An 11,130-nucleotide genomic window follows, 5' to 3' on the forward strand; every position below is an offset into this window, starting at 1 on the left:
TTCAGCTCAGCTTTTAATTGCAAAATGGGCCCACCAGGCCGAGGCGGCCTCGACCGGCCTCGCCACCTAGCCTATAACCTTCCTGGGGCCCGTTCCGACATTTTTTGTTTTGGAGGATTCCTCCTATGTTTCACCTTTCAGGAGATTAGCACGTGCAGACAAACAAACAAACAAACAAACAAAAACTTTCTTTTATATATAGAAGATAGATAGATAGACAAACAGTACATTTGATCAGTCGTTGACTACATCTTCTCATCCTGGGCCTCTAGTCTATCAAACAAACATCTCAAGTCCCGACAGACCATACAAAAAGTCCTTTGCATCATCCCAAGTTGCAGATTAACAACACCTATCCAGCACCTACGCACAGAGGCAAATGTGTTAAAAAATCAAATGCAGTTACATGAAAAAGTAAATACACCCCATGTAAAGTTTTGACTTTTTCAACATATTTCAACATACAGCTATTTGATCTTCATTTCAACAATATTAACAGATAAAGGTGATATAATATAACAAATATCATGAAAGATTTACATTTTGTAGTCCATTGTATCTATCTATAATTCCAGTAATCTCTGTGTGTTTGTTTGTTTGTACGTTTGTACGTTTGTTTGTTTGTCTGTGACCGCTGTTTCTCGACAACTACCGGTCCGATATACTTTAAACTTGCCAGGTATATTGCTGGGGACCCGAGGATGTGCCTTTTCAAGGTTTCATATTAATCGGAGAAGTAGTTACCGAGCTATGGCGATTTCTTTACCAAACACTGCAAGCCGTTCGCTTTGGACCAAACCATTGCATGTAAATAGAGGGGGGGGGGGGGTTCTGTGGTCGTTGCGAATGGACCAAACCATTCATGTAAATAGAGGGGGGGGGGGGTTCTGTGGTCGTTACTGCCACGTGGTTTCAAAGTTTTTTTTTGTTGTTGTTGTTTGCACGCATGTTTTTTTGCACCCACGTACGGGCACGCCCTAGGATGTTTACACACACACACCCCTACACAAATTTTTTTTTTTTTTTTTTTTGGCAAGGAACGGGCACCCACGTACGGGCACGTCCTAGCTTATATATAGTACGGGCATGCCCTAGTCTATCTATAATTCCAGTAATCTCTGTGTGTTTGTTTGTTTGTTTGTCTGTGACCGCTGTTTCTCGACAACCACGGGTCCGATATACTTTAAACTTGCCAGGTATATTGCTGGGGACCCGAGGATGTGCCTTTTCAAGGTTTCATATTAATCGGACAATTACTTACCGAGCTATGTCCAAAAAACGATTCAACCAATCAGAGAGCAGCGAGCTATCGCGTGTGCCGAACGTGGCGAACACACTCTGCCTCGGATGGCACATTCGAGAGCGTATTCATTTATTTCACGTTTGCAAACTATGTTGGCGCTATGTTGGCGTTAAACTATGTTTTAAAACTAATAAAAACCATTTCATGTAAATAGAGGGGGGGGGGGGGGGATTGTCACTGTACTCGCAAGCCGTTCGCCGTTCGCTTTGGCGTTGCGAATGAACCAAAACATTTCATGGACCAAACCATTTCATGTAAAGCGTTCGCCGTTCGCTTTGGCGTTGCGAATGAACCAAAACATTTCATGAACCAAACCATTTCATGTAAATAGAGGGGGGGGGGGTTGTCACCGTACTCGCACCCACGTACCCACGTACCCACGTACGGGCATTGCACCTACGTACGGGCATGCCCTAGTAATTTAAATAAACATAAATGCAAATTTCGCATGTGGAAAAAGTAAGTACACCCTTGGCTCTAATAGGTGGTATTGCCCCCTTTGGCAGAAACAACCTCAAGTAGGCGTTTCTTATAACTGTCTACCAGTCTCTGACATCGACTGGGAGAAATTTTTGCCCACTCCTCCATGCAGAATTCTTTCAGCTGTGTGATGTTTGAGGGGTTTCTTGCATGCACAGCTCGTTTCAAATCCCCCACAACATCTCGATGGGATTTAGATCCGGGCTTTGACTTGGCCATTCCAGAACCCTCCATTTCTTTCTTTTCAGCCATTCCTTGGTGGATTTACTGGTACTAGGGCATGCCCGTACTATATCTATATCTAAAATTATATCCCCCCCTCTATTTACATGAAATGGTTTGGTTCATGAAATGTTTTGGTCCATTCGCAACGCCAAAGCGAACGGCGAACGCTTTACATGAAATGGTTTGGTTCATGAAATGTTTTGGTCCATTCGCAACGCCAAAGCGAACGGCGAACGGCTTGCGAGTACAGTGACAATCCCCCCGGGGTTTTTATTAGTTTTAAAACATAGTTTAACGCCAACATAGCGCCAACATAGTTTGCAAACGTGAAATAAATGAATACGCTCTCAAATGTGCCATCCGAGGCAGAGTGTGTCCGCCACGTTCGGCACACGCGATAGCTCGCTGCTCTCTGATTGGTTGAATCGTTTTTTGGACATAGCTCGGTAAGTAATTGTCCGATTAATATGAAACCTTGAAAAGGCACATCCTCGGGTCCCCAGCAATATACCTGGCAAGTTTAAAGTATATCGGACCCGTGGTTGTCGAGAAACAGCGGTCACAGACAAACAAACGTACAAACGTACAAACGTACAAACAAACACACAGAGATTACTGGAATTATAGATAGATGTTTAGGGTCATTGTCATATTGCAAGGTCCACCTTCGGTTGAGCTTCAACTTTCCGACAGATGGCCTCACATTATCCTCAAGCACCCTCTGGTACAATGAAGAATTAATAGTGGATTCTATGATGGTGAGCTGCCCAGGCCCTGACGCAGCAAAGCTGCCCCAAACCATAATATTTCCACCACCTTGCTTTTCAGTTGGTATCAGGTTCTTGTCATCAAATGCTGTCTTTGGTTTTCGCCAAACATGTCTTCTGGTACTGTGGCCAAATAGCTCTACCTTTGACTCATCTGTCCAGAGCACATTGTTCCAGAAGTGCTGGTCTTTGCCTCGGTGTTCATTGGCAAACTTTAGCCTTGCCGTGATGTTCTTTCTGGACAGCAAAGGTTTCCTCCTGGCACACCTCCCATGTAGATCAAATTTGTGCAGCCTCTTTCTAATGGTAGACTCGTGCACTTTGACATCAACAGTGGCACAAGCTACCTGTAGGTCCCGTGATGACATTCTGGGGTTCTTTGAGACTTCTTTCAGCATCTTGCGGTCTGCTCTCAGGCTGAACTTGCTGGGGCAGCCTGGCTTGAACAAATTGGCAGTTGTTTGGAATCTTCCCCACTTGTAGATGATCTTCCGGACAGTCGAATGATTGATTTCAAATTGTTTGGAGATCTTTTTAAATCCCTTCCCAGACTCGTAGGCATCTATAACCTTCTTTCTGAAGGCCTCAGAGCGCTCTTTTGATCTCGGCATGGTGACGCCGCACACTTCAACAACAAAGAGCAATCCAAACTAAATGGCTGAGGTTTAAATAAGACAGGTTCCTCCAAGATCCTCTCTGGCGATGTTCTTATCATTTGCACCTGAGCTGGTGCACCTGATTCTAATTTTAGGTATTTGAAGTAGTGATAAGTGTGGGGGTGTACTTACTTTTTCCACATGTGAAATTTGCATTTATGTTTATTTAAATTATACAATGGACTACAAAATGTAAATGTTTCATCATATTTGTTATATTATATCACCTTTATCTGTCAATATTGTTGAAATGAAGATCAAATAGCTGGATGTTGAAATATGTTGAAAAAGTCAAAACTTTACATGGGGTGTACTTACTTTTTCACGTGACTGTACCACTTCACTTGGACATGAGAGGGGCGCAGTTCCTTGCAGCTGCAAGTGCCAACCCTAATCACGTGTGCCACTAAATGTCCAACCAGCACAGACACCTAGACACAACAAGACTACACCAGAAAGACACTACAACAACATCCTTCAAAACCTCCCCCATTAATAAATGACAACTACAAAAAACATCCATACCCACATCACCAAAAACACAATAAATAACCTGGGCCCAAACAGTATACTGACAACTTGTACCAGGGTGTCTACAGCAGTTTATTGACAGATGGAAACCTCTTCGACTTGAGAAGACTACAGGCCTACACAAAGACTACAATGACAGCTCATTCACGAGCTCCTGTTTGCAGAAGACTGTGCTCTGGTGGCTCATACACAGTCTGATCTGCAGAACATGATGACCCCCATGGCTGATGCAGCACAAATGTTTGGGCTTATTCCTCCAACAGCCAGCTCCATGCCAAGCCTATTCACCACCAGGGAAAACTATTGAGGGAACTGAGTTGATCGACGTTCAAAAGTTCACTTAGCTGGGTGACATTTCGAGTGATGGCACAATCAATAAGGAAATTGACAACTGGTTCTCTGAAGCCAGCAGTGCCTTTAGAGGACTCTTCAAGCCTGTTTGCAAACTACAACCTACGGACACAAACCAAAGTCCAGGTTAGCAGAGATGTTGTCACCCCCACCCTCCTTTAGGTGGCTGAGTCATGGGTCACGTATCACCGGCATGTGTGCCTCCTTGAGCACTTTTATCAACGCTGCCTCTGTATTATCTACAAAATCTGACAACAAGACTTTATTACCAACATGGAGGTGCTAGAAGATCCAACACCACCAGCATAGAGGCCACACTCCTGCAGACCCAGCTGGGATGGCCAGATCAAGTGGTCTGGAAGGATGACAACCGCCTGCCCATGAATTGCTGTATGGAGAGATGAGCATGGCAGAGGGGCTCCATATATATATTATATTTCAAGGATTCACTGAGGAAGTCCCTCTTGAACTGCAATATCAACCATCAATTGTAGGTAACACAGGCTGTGGACCATGCTACCTGGAAAATTCATATCAAAAATGCAACAGCCCACTTTGAAAACCAGCAAATGGGCAGCCAGCATCGAGGACAACAGGAGACCCACTTCTTCTAACCCCCACCTACAACAAGCAGGTGTACAGGTGCGGCCGTTGTGGTTGGGCCTGTCTTTCAATATATAATTGGTCTTGTCAGCCACCATCAAGCCTGCAATAGCCAACCTCTTTCCTAATGCCTTCATCTGTGAAGAACGACCAACACCAATAAGACCTGACAAATCCTATGCACCATGATCTATAGAGTCTGTACAATTTCGAACTCAGGGCAACCATGGTTGTGCATTAATTTCCATTTTATTCACTTTTTGCTAATACAAGTAAATGATGAACAACTTGATGCAATAACTGGCAATGTCTTCTTAAAGACAACAGACATTGCCAACAAGTGCCCCAAACTTGCCTATGTTTCTCACTCCTGCGCATGAGAACATTAGTACGTAAGAAAGAAAAACCTACAACAAATGCAAATAAATACTATTCCGATAGCAAAATAAACACAACAGGGTGTTCAAGTCGGAGTGTTAGTTTGTGAAATGATGTGTTTAATTTTATTATGATGACTCCATCAGAACCACCTTTGGAGGCCATGTTTTCCTGCAGAGCAGGGGTTGGCCTTTTCAGGCACCGTGGTCCCCTTTTTGAAGCAATGTTTTACAGCCTGAACCTAACTGCCTGCCTAACTTCCTGCCACCAACCCTGTTAGTCACCTCTTATTAGTCACCTCTTACACACCGGGAATTACCAGTGAACTGGTGCTCAATTTACCGACCTCAGAAGGATGACAGACTGAGTCAACCTCCCTGGCGTTAAATTCAGCGATCGACCAGGGATTTAACCCCAGGATCCTCGGATCCCAAGCCGGCACCCTAACCGCTAAGCCAACACCAGGCTTTGATGCAAGTAGCACTTTGTTTTCCAATCTGCTATTGATATATTCCAGAAATTTCCCCACAACATGCACTAACTGCCAACATGCAGGTGGCCTGAACATTTGAACATGCACTTGCATATCCGCTCCCTGCGGCTGATTCAAACTTGCGGTTTCCTGAGCCGGATTGGTAGACTGGTTCAAAGAAGGATTGAGGATGGAGCATGGAACTTTTGGGAAAGAGCCACGGCACTGAAGTCAACATTGGTAATTTAGATGGAGCGGAGTCATATCCTGCTTTCAGAGTCTGTTTATCTGGTAGCCATGGGGAAAAGTAATGAGTGACACAGGTTTGAAGTGGTGGTGGTTGTTTTTTTTCGGTGGCGGATGTTATGTTTTCACTTCTGTCTGTTTGTTTGTTTGTTTGTGTGCATAATATCTCAAAAGGTTAGGGATGGATGAGGCCAAAATAAGTTATGGACGTTGTGGATGAGTTATGACAAAACTTGGTGGATGAGTTAGTTTGGTGACAAGACCAAGCTGATTCGATTTTGGTTCAGGTCCGGATGCAGATCTGGTATATCAGTGGGATGTAAAACACAAACTGTTCAGGTTGATATTATAGTTATTATTATTATTATTTTTTCTCTGAAAAGTCGACTGGGCATCCTCCATCGTACAAAGTCCTTCCTTGGTACACCTCAACTCCTATCCACCTACAAGGCCTTCATTCATAGCTTGATGGAGTATTGCTCTCACCTATGGCCTGGATCCATTGCTGCACATCTTGCTCATCTTGACGCCATGAAAACCAAGGCTTTTAAGATTATTGGAATCTCCCATGATGAAGCCAAGTCTATGGGCCTATCACTTTGCCATCGCAGACAGGTTGGTGGTCTCTGTCATTGTCCACCTCCTTTTTGGTATTGTACCATCTGCTCTTTCCGTACTTTGTCCCCACCCTTTCCACACACCCCCTCCCAGGCTTTTGCAGGGCACACGGTCCACCATCAACCCCCTTTTGGTGAACCTACCTAAATCTAGGATCACTGCTCACCTCCAATCCACCAATCATTTGTTCCTCTTTTTCCCACCTGTGGAACCTACTTCCACATCCTCTTAAATCTCAATCTTCCCTCCGAGTGGGTTACTGGTAGACAGCGTGCACCCTGATAAACCTGAGGGTGATGGAGAGGTGTGGGGGGGGGGGGGGGGGGGCGATGAAACAGTCATCTAAACTTATTCAATGGACATTTATGGCATTGGATTGGAGGGTTTGCTAGACGGTCCTTTCGGAAAGGTCAGGTGAGTGCGTAGGATTTGTCATAGTTGAAAAACAGGTTCCAAGTGTTAGACCAGTTCATGATTACATCAATGTTTGCAGAGAAGGAAGAGGTTGTTGCCTGCCTGTTATATGAATGCTATGGCAGAGGATGGAGTTGTCATCAAAAAGATATGGATGGTTTTCCAGAAAATCAGAAAGATCGTTGAAGAAGATGAGGAACCAAACTGTGTCCAAGACACTGCATTGAAGCACTCCAACCTAAACTGGGAGACAAGATAAGGATCCTGTAAAGCAACACGCTAAATGTGAAAAGGGAGGAAATCAGTAAGGTATGAGAGCAGGTGGTCTTGGATGCCAAGGTAGAGAGTTTGGAGTTGGGTGCCAAACAGTATCGAAAGCTTGAGATATGTCCGGATAGACAGCCATGATCTCTTGTCTGAGATTCAGGGCCTCCATGCAATGTTGGGAGAGAGGAATCAACCTGTCCGAGGTAGAGTGATTGGGTCAGAAACAAAACTGATTGTCTGAGATCAGGTCATTGGGAAAAAGGAAGGATTTGTTGTCAACTGCGATTATAAATTCCACGACTTCGTTTTGTAATTGGGAGTTAGCGAATAAGCCTGAAGTTAAGAGGATCATTTGTGCCCTTATGTGTAATGCGGTGATATTGCCTGACTTCCAGGTAGATGGAAGGTGATCCAGGGCAAATGATAGATTTAATAGATGCAGAAAAAGGATGTGCAAGAGCGACCAAGAAGATTTCTATATCACTGGCACTGATGGCGAGAAGGTTCTGGTAACGCTCAACTTCAATGTCACAGAATTGGAGCTGAGGGTTTCCAGAACCTTCTCCACTTCCTCAAGTCAAAAAGACGGGGTCAAGAAGCTCACAGATCCATCTCAATTCACAAGTCTGCAGTTTAACTGTGCCATTTTACACTCCGGTATTCCTGCTTTCCCACCCGTGTCCACTGAGATGCTATTCTGCTTTTCATTCCCGAACGACTCTTTCACCTGTATTAACGAGACCATACCACCACTACAAGCACTTCTTCCTGTGGCGTTAATGCCTTCTGGGTTCTTCTCCCTGAGTCCACTCCCGATGACGAAGGTTCTTCCATTTTGCCAAAGGCTGATGAATTATAATTCATCCCTGTGGTTCAGGCAAGCAGTGTGAGCTGAAACAGTCATCCTTGCCCTTAATCTGCTATTCCAGGCACTTGCTCCCTGTGTCCTCTTACTGTCAACAGTCAACATCCTTCCACCAGACTTAACTTTCTATCACTTTTATTCCTTACACTCTGATTTGATCTTATCCCTGGACAAGAAGAGGATTATCGATAACTAGCAGACTGCTCAGGTTTCTCGGTGAAGTAAATCGATGAAAAGGTAAAGAGAAGGACACTCGGTAGAGCACAAACCTCCACCAGGCTGAACAGTTTATTTTACATCCCACTGATAGGCCGGATCTGGATTCGGACCTGAACCAAAGTCAAATCAGCTTGTTCTTCTCACCAAACCAACTCATCCACCAAGTTTTGTCCTCACTGATCCACAACTTTTGAAATATCCTGCTACAGTCACGTGAAAAAGTAAGTACACCCCATGTAAAGTTTTGACTTTTTCAACATATTTCAACAGACAGCTATTTGATCTTCATTTCAACAATATTGATAGATAAAGGTGATATTGTAGCGGTTGCCGCTGAACATACACAATCGCCTTACACCTGCCGAGGATGCAACCACGGAGCGATCGCTGTGCCGGGCTCGCCCAGACCGCCCGGAGACGCTCAGCCTCGCCTTTCCCGGGCATGCCCGGACTCGCCTTTCCCGGGCTCACCCGGCCTGTCCGGCGACACCCAGTCTCGCCGTTCCCGGGCATGTCCGGGCACGCCCGGCCCGTCCGGCGACACCCAGTCTCGCCGTTCCCGGGCATGTCCAGACTCGCCCAGGTCTCCCGGACACGCCCAGCCGCGCCTTTTAAGGGCAAACGCTCCGGCATGAGATATTCGAGTGCTTGTATATAATGCTGCCCGATAAACGGGCTTTTCAGAGTACCCGAGTTGATTTGATGCAATAAGGAAACTCGGACGAATTCCAGCTTTTTGTCGCGTCTATTCTTTTGATTCGAGTTGGACACAGCTCCTTCATCGGTGACCTACCGACATGGACACGGCAGTTGCCCTCAAACTGCCTACCTTCTGGGAGGCTCACGCGGCAGTTTGGTTCGCCCAGGCGGACTTCCAGTTCGCCCTGCGAGGCATCACCGCTGACAACACCCGCTTCCATCATGTGGTAGCAGCACTCAGCTCAGCCACCGCAGCCCGCGCCCTCAGCCTCCTCCAGCACCCGCCAGCCGCTGACAAGTACAGCGTGATCAAGAAGCTCCTCCTTGATGCTTTCGCCCTCTCAACGGCGCCTGCTCGACCTGCCCGAGCTCGGCGACACGCGTCCGTCCGAGCGAATGGATTACATGCTCTCGTTGCTCGGGGAGCACGCCCGGGATTTTCTTTTTCAAGAGCTGTTCCTCCGTCAGCTGCCTAGCCAGGTACGCCTCGCCCTGGCAAGCACGCAGATCACGGATCCCCGCGCCCTCGCCAGGGAAGCCGACAAGATCTCCTCGGCAGGCCAACGCATCGGGGCAGCGACCTGGAGCCCGCCGCCGTCCGAAGCAACGCCCATGGCGCCAAAGTACCCGGCACGGTCGGCGGCCAAACTGCCGGCGCAATTGGCGGCCGCTACATCGCGCCGGCCGCCTCCAACACGACGACCGGGGCCTACACCTGACCGGGCGTGGTGTTACTACCATGCCAGGTTCGGACAAAAGGCCCGGACATGCCGACCCCCGTGCACTTTCGGCAAGTCGGGAAATGGCCAGGCCGGCGTTCACCATGAGCGCCGACCACACGGGCAACTTACTTTTTATCAGGGACAAAGCGTCCGGACGGCGCTTCCTGTGTGACACCAGCGCCCAACTGAGCGTCATACCCGCCTCTGATCAGGACAGGCAGTCCGCGGTTTGCGGCCCCTCCTTGGTGGCGGCCAATGGATCGGCCATCCGCACCTTCGGCCCGCGCAACGTCACCCTCTGCTTCGGCAGCCAGCGCTTTCATTGGACTTTTGTGACCGCAAGCGTGCCCATGGCTCTGCTGGGCGCCGACTTCCTCTGCGCACACGGGCTGCTGGTTGACGTCAAACGGCGTCGCCTCGTCAACGCCGAGACCTTCAGCTCCCTGGCATGCACATTAAGCAGCTCCGCGCCGACCGAGCTAGCATGCGCCCTCCCGGCGGCGAACGAGTTTGCTCGCCTGCTCGCGGAGTTCCCGGCCCTCATGCGGCCGACGTTTTCGGCCGTCGCGGTACGACATGGTATCGAGCACCACATACCAACCACGGGCACGCCGGTCTATGCCAGAGTCCGCCGCCTCGACCCAGCCATGCTCGCCGTGGCCAAAGCCGAGTTCGACCCTTTGGAACACCTCGGCATCGTGCGGCGCTCCGATAGCGCGTGGGCTTCGCCACTACACATCGTACCGAAGCCGGGGGGCGGCTGGCGCCCATGTGGCGACTACCGCCGCCTTAACGACGTCACCACCCCCGACAGGTATCCGATCCCGCACATTCAAGACTTCTCTGCCCGTTTGGCAGGACGGGTCATTTTTTCGAAGATCGATTTGATACGGGGATACCACCAGGTACCTGTCAGGCCGGCCGATGTTCCAAAAACGGCCGTCATCATGCCGTTCGGCTTATTCGAATTCCTTTGAATGCCATTTGGCCTCAAGAACGCGGCTCAGGCATTCCAGCGCTTGATGGATGGCGTGCTGCGCGACCTGCCGTTCCTCTTCGTCTACCTGGACGACATCCTCGTCGCCAGCGCGTCCCGGGCCGAGCACCTCCTCCACCTCCGAACACTGTTCGGGCACCTCAGCGAGCACGGCCTAATCATCAACCCGGCCAAATGCCACTTCGGCACGACGGCCATTGATTTTTTGGGCCACCACATCACCAAGAACGGGGCCGTGCCACTGCCTACCAAGGTCGAGGCCATCACCGCGTTTCCGCATCCCCGCTCCATCAAGGCCCTGCAGGAGTTCCTCGGAA

This window comes from Myxine glutinosa, chromosome 1 (assembly GCF_964187855.1).
Source record: "Myxine glutinosa chromosome 1, kmMyxGlut1.1, whole genome shotgun sequence".
Classification (NCBI taxonomy): domain Eukaryota; kingdom Metazoa; phylum Chordata; class Myxini; order Myxiniformes; family Myxinidae; genus Myxine; species Myxine glutinosa.